Genomic DNA, 6,855 nt, shown 5'->3' with positions numbered 1-6,855 from the left:
TGAAACAAATAATTTTAAAATCTTTATGTGACTCATTTTTTTTGTGTGTCACATGTTTCGGTAGCGACACTTCTAGCAAATTTTGAGCATAACTAAAAATGCTTGGGTTTTTATCTAATATATGATGAATGTATGTGCAACTGTTCAAAGCTTATGATTATTTTCCTCAAAATGAACAAGATTTTGTCACTACTGAATAATCATGTCACTATTATTAGAAAATTATGATAATCTTTGAACAGTTGTGCCTACATAAAAACATTATATTTTAGATTAAACCCCCCAAAAAGTGAGAGGCGCTTTCTAATAGAAAGTACTCTGTAAATTATGATTTTGTTTATATTCAGCTTATTGTTATCTCAATTATTGCCTTGGGTTTAAACAGATCACAACATATTCCTATAAAATACTCATTATCTGAATTCTTAATTGTTTTTATATATATGTATATATTATTGTTGGACCCCAGTTTGAAATAATTTGGTAGAATGGCCCATATTAATATTACATTAATTCATACTATTAGGCTACATTACCTTACGTAAAAATATTTCTGAATAGTTTTCACTTTTATATCAGACTAATTCTTCTAGGTGTCTGAAAGAACATGTTTAAAGTGTGACTTAAATTATAATGATTTGAAATCCAATCATGTTTACTAAAATATATTGCTTAGCTGATGATTAAAGATCAGTCTTCAATTAGATGTTAATGAAATAATGTTAATGACATAATTTCTCTAGTTCACGTTCATATAATCTTGAGGTAACAGTAAATGGTTAAACTAGTTTGTCGCTGGCACCCTACACATTTGCAAAATGTGCCGATGCAGCTCCGCTGAGTGGTGTCTGTATATTGAACTACCTCGATTATGGGTTGCATTTAGCTGAATCCGAGGAACCAGCTCTGGGCTTGTTACAAATGAGGCCAGTGTAGTGTTGGGTGTAATGCATTACCAAGTAATTACTTTTTTCAATGAAAAAATTATTACAGTAATTAAAGTAAGGGATTACTCTAAATTTTTCAGTAATTTAATTACAGTTACTTCTGATGTTAAATACTGTATAGACTCTAGAACCATTCTATATCAAATCTAATTATCTAATGTTAAAATATATGTTTAAAATATATATATATATATATATATATATATATATGCTCCCTTAAATTCTTTGGCCAGTTCATGAATAATTTATTTGAGTTTATATGATTTATTTGAAAGAATTAATAGTTTCATGTCTATCCTTGTATTTTTCATCTGGTCAAGGTTGATAAGGGTTTTAGAAAGTAATTAGTAATAAGTAATGCATTTACTTTTCAGACAAAGTAATTAGTGCAGTAATCTAATTACACTGTTGAAGATTGAATTAGTAGTTAGTAATTAATTACTTTTTATGAGTAACTTACCCAACACTGGGCCAAGTTGTCATGACAGACACGTCCAACACAGGCTGGAGAGCTCTGTGCATCGGTCGTCCGGCCTTCAGCACTTGGACAGGTGTGCAAACATCGTGGAACGACTTGCTCATTCTGAGAGCGTTTTGGACACCATGCAGGGCTTTCGCGTTCTGATCCACATGGACAACACTGCAGTTCTGGCAGATAATTCACCAGGAAAGAGTGCGATCATGTTTGATGTTGGGTCTGGCGTGCCGAATTCTCTAGAGCGAATTTAATGTCCTATCAGTACATGCAACGCACATCACAGGCTGCTGTGCTTGGACGCCCTAGCTCACAAATGGCCAGCAAAATGCAAAAATGCATTCCAACTTGTCTGATTGCTACACCAAATGCTGTGCAAGGTTTGGGAGGACAGGGAAACCGTGTTGCTGGTTGCCCCGAAGGGACCCAAAAGCCTTTGGTTCCCGGAGGTGGTAGAGCTGTTGGATGCTCCCCCATGGGAAATTCCCTTGAGGAGGGATCTGCTCTTGTAGGCTCGAGGCACAATCTGGCATCCCCAGTTGGAGCTGTGGAAACTTGTTTGGCCCCTGAACAGGGCTCGTCTGACACACTCTGGATGTCGACAGCCAGTCCTAGTCAACAAATTACAGGCCACGGCCCCCTCAGTTAGGCAACTGTATGCCTTAAAGAGCTGACATTTACCTGACTGGTGTTCCTACTGTGGAGAGGACCCAGCACGTTGCCCTGTGTTGATGATACTCTGCTTTTTCCAAGAGCGCCTGGATGTAGGACTCACTCTATCCACGCTTATGGTCTACGTCGCTGCTATAGTGACCGGCCATGACCCCTTGGGTGGTTGTCGGTAAACACCCTTTGGTTAGTAAAGTTTCTGCATAGTGCGAGATGGCTAAGCCCCTCTGGCCCCGCTACTGTCCCAGTCTGAGACTTACTGTAGCACTAGCAGTGAATAACCCTATTTGAGCCACTCACATAGGCAGTAAGCTTAGGCATGCTCTCTTTGAAGACTGTGCTGCTACTCACCTTGGCTTCAATCAAATGTGTTGGGGACCTGAAGGCCTTTAGTGCTCAGGTTGTCACCCTGCAAGCTTTCTAACCTCTGCCCTGTGAGGGCATTACACATGTACATTGTCTGAATGAGTAAATTCAGGCTGACAGATCAGCTCTTTGTCTGCTTTGAGGTTGTTCAAAGGGTTTGGCCATCTCTAAGCAAAGACTTTCTCACTGCATTGTTGATGCCATTGCCCTTGTTTATGATTTGCAAGGCATGCAGCATCCCAAAGGTGTTCAGGATCATTCCACCACGAGCATGGCCTCCTCCTGGGCTGGTGTCAGGCTGGGCTTCCCCTAGTACTTTTTAACCAACTTTTAACCAAAAATCTATTATATTATATCATATTATATATGTATTTACTTCAGCTGAAAATTGCTACAAGAAAAAATACTAGACATCCCAAAAAAAAAAAAAAAAAAAAAAAAAAAGAAAATACTCAGAATAATTGTACAATTGAAATGATTGTCCCTCTAATTAGTTTTGGAATGAGATCATTAATAAACAATGGACACAGAATACAGATCATGACTTAAAGTATAACTTAAATATGTATTTCTTTCTATGTATTTATAAGTGAAACAGCAGGTCTGTAGAGTTTTCATTTGTGTCCTAATAAGTTGTACAGCAGTTTTATATTGGAGCAGCACTCTAGCAGCTGTGAACATACAGTATGTATAGAGAGAGAAACATCATACAATTGCACTTCTTCAGAGGAAAGCTCAACATATTAATTAAACCCCCACACACAGTGCAAGAATAAAGAAGTTCAAAATCAAATGGTTATTGTATAAGGCATCAGAAATGGTCATGGCAGGATGTGACATGTAATGGAAAGAAACTAACAGCAAACGTACTCACTACATTGTCTATCCCAAACAAGATAGCAACAGAAACTGGTATTATTCTTTTTTTCATTTTATATATCATACAGTTAATAGATCTAAAATAATTATCTCTGTACAGAGATATTCAGTCAGATGAGCTCAATTTCAGCTGTTTGGTATAGACAAAGTTTAACAACAACTACAACAACAACGAAAAAGTTCTTAACACAAATTAATAAAAAAGGGGGGAATGATCACAAAGTATCTGCAGCTTATGTTCCCAGTAGAGTAATCACATTCAGTGGCATCCAAAGTCTCTGCGACCACACTGACAATCAAGTGTCAGATTATGAAGCATTTAAAACAGAAAACATGGCCTAAAATGAAAAAAAAAAAAAAAAAAATAAAGTTTTATGATTCAGATTTGTAATTTCTACGTCGCTTTTCAAATGTACAGTAAGAGTTTGTGATTTTACAATTTGTGACATTGACCATGTACAAAAGGTCAGGGGTTACTGTTAATCTTTTAATTAAACCTTTTACTCATAGTGTTGTACTGATCATTATTTTGATGTGAAATGTGAAAATAATGCAAAATAGCATTTTCACTAGTGGTCTCAGACTTTTGGATCCCCTCTACCATATTTAAAGGGCTCCCGTCCTCATGACATTGAAAGCTGTCTCCTTGTATATCATAATTACTGAATGGATCTCTTAAAACTGTGGTTGGACTCTGTAGGGGTTTATTTAAGAAAACTGCACCAATGTGCAGAATATGGAGTGTTTAGACTATAGTGTTTGTGGATAGAGTGTTGCTGTGACTTCATATGTGTTAAGGCACAATGAAGGACTCAGAGAGTGTGCTATGGGTCTACTGAACAGAGATAATTTGCTCTGTCTCTCTGACTTCACTTTTTGGCTTTTCCAATTATCTACTGACATTCTTAAAATAAAACTATAATAAATCTAATATAATCTTTACAATTATCTAATATTCGTAACTCCTGCTTAAGGATGAAAAAAAAAAAAAAAACTTTATCTGGACTGGGTATCAGTGGGTCTTAAAGCTTAAAAAGACTTTGTGGCTATGATAGTAATGGAATACTAGCATGCTGCTTACTACAGAGTATACACAGTGTGCTGCCTACTGTAAAAAATGTGTGGAAAACAGCTTGCATAATGCTATGTTAAACGTTTCAAAAAGTAGTATTCTACACTGTTATTGTCTCATTATCTCATCATGTTTAGCATGGCATGCTTAATTAAATACTTGAAATAAAAAGTTATTTTGTATTTTTAATTTAATTCTGTGTACAAATGTCTTAACTTTTTGGAGTCCGATCAAATAATAAGTATACTAAGTGAAATAATAAGTCAGAAATACAGCAGAAAAATTTCTAGTAGTATGTAGACGGTTAAACGATTAACCGGCATTAATAATTTGTTCAACTAATAATATCGGTTAAAATTTAACCGAGAGCCTAATTGAAGAAATGACAGAGCCGTGATTTGATGGGTTTTACATGTAGGGCATGTTATGTACACACGAGGGCGCTGTTAACACGTAAACCACTAGCTTCCTCTCAGTCTGATATACAACGAAATATGAAGCAGCGCTGTGGAATAAAGGTCCGTGTATGTTGCGTTCATTCCTTTTTCTATGGGATCAAAATCCCGCCAGATGTATTGCGGTCACGGATCCAAAAATAATGAGTGCAGATCAAAATAATAAGCACAGATACAAAATATATAAACATTTAAAATATGCTGGGAAAAAACAACCAAAAAACTAAAGCAAAATCATCAGAATTGCAAACAAAATCATGTTTTCCTTGGTTATATTACTGTTTTTTGTGCTCTCTGACAATTTTGCTCATATTTCCATTTTTTTTTATTATTATTATTTATTTATTTATTTATTTGTACGCTTACGCTGTATTTTTCTTTGCTTTTGTTTCCAAGTTCTGCGCTTGATTTTCCAAAACTTGTGAGTAGACTTTCATGTAAATCAGGGGGCGTTTTGCGTCCCTATTGGTCCACTAGTTCTTGATCGACAGCTCCTCCTCTAGCCAATCATTCGAAGAGGGGACGCGAAGTCACTCTAATGTAACTCCGACATCAAGCAGCGTATCTATCAACCACAAATAATATAATATTGAGCAGCAGATGTCGGAGTCGTATTGGAGTGACATCACCTCCCCGTTTCGAACAACTGGCTAGAGGAGCAGCTGTCGATCAAGAACTAGTGGACCAATAAGGACACTAAAAGTTCATGATGAATGCTTGTCTCTCAAAAGCTCGACCAGTGAATTTAAAATCAGCATTTACACATAGCCTGCAGATTTGTCCAATAATAAGGCACACAATACTGCCATGTAGTAGCCTCCTATTCTACGCCCCAGTATAATAAGCTACCCATATTCCCATTTAAAAATAGGGGATGGTCGGAATAATGTACAGATTTTGCTCTTATGGAAAGAAATTGGTACTTTTATTCACCAAAGTGGCATTCAACTGATCACAATGTATAGTCACCACAGTAACTGCTCGAATCTCTGCCTGCCTGGCAGACATCTCGGCCTGGATGAAGGATCACCACCTGCAACTTAACCCAGCCAAGACCGAACTTCTTGTCTTTCCAGCCAACCCTGCTGTTGAACACAACATCACTGTGCAGCTGGGTGCAACTACAATAACGCCTTCCAAAACGGTCAGAAATCTAGGGGTAACCATCGGTAGCAAACTAAATTTCACAGACCACATCTCAAAGACCGCAAGATCATGTAGATTTACACTCTACAATATCAGGAAGATAAGACCCTTCCTCTCTGAACATGCCACACAACTTTTTGTTCAGTCACTTATCATAACTACACTGGACTACTGTAACGCTCTCATTGCAGGCCTCCCTGCATGTGCAATTAGACCCCTGCAAATGATCCAGAATGCAGCAGCACGGCTGGTCTTTAATGAACCAAAGAGAACGCATGTTACACCACTCCTTGTCTCACTTCACTGGCTGCCGTTTGATGCACATATAAAATTCAAGGCTCTGATGCTGGCATACAGAACCGTCACTGGGTCTGCTCCAGCATACCTAAAATCATTTATGCAGAGCTACACGCCCACTAGAAGCCTGCAGTCTGCTAAGGAACATCGCCTTGTTGTACCAACACAAAGAGGCACCAAAAAACTTTCCCGGACTTTCGGCTTCATCATACCACATTGGTGGAATGACCTTTCCAACTCCATCCGTGAAGCTGACTAACTTTCTGTCTTCAAAAATCGGCTAAAAACACATCTTTTCCATGAACACTTAACCAGTCACAAATAAATAAATAAATAAATAAATCTTGTTGCACTTTAATCTGTTTTGAATACTATTCTGATGCTAGTGAAACTTTGTAATATGGCACTTTTTGTACCACTGTCTCAAGATGATTCGCTTATGTTTTCATCTTTTGTAAGTCACTTTGGATAAAAGCGTCTGCCAAATTAATAAATGTAATGTAGACAGGATATTAATAACGTGAAAAATTACTATTACAATTTGAAAAA

Source organism: Myxocyprinus asiaticus, chromosome 11, assembly GCF_019703515.2.
Source record: "Myxocyprinus asiaticus isolate MX2 ecotype Aquarium Trade chromosome 11, UBuf_Myxa_2, whole genome shotgun sequence".
In the NCBI taxonomy this organism is placed as follows: Eukaryota; Metazoa; Chordata; class Actinopteri; order Cypriniformes; family Catostomidae; genus Myxocyprinus; species Myxocyprinus asiaticus.
Note: the sequence above shows the minus strand (reverse complement) of the source record.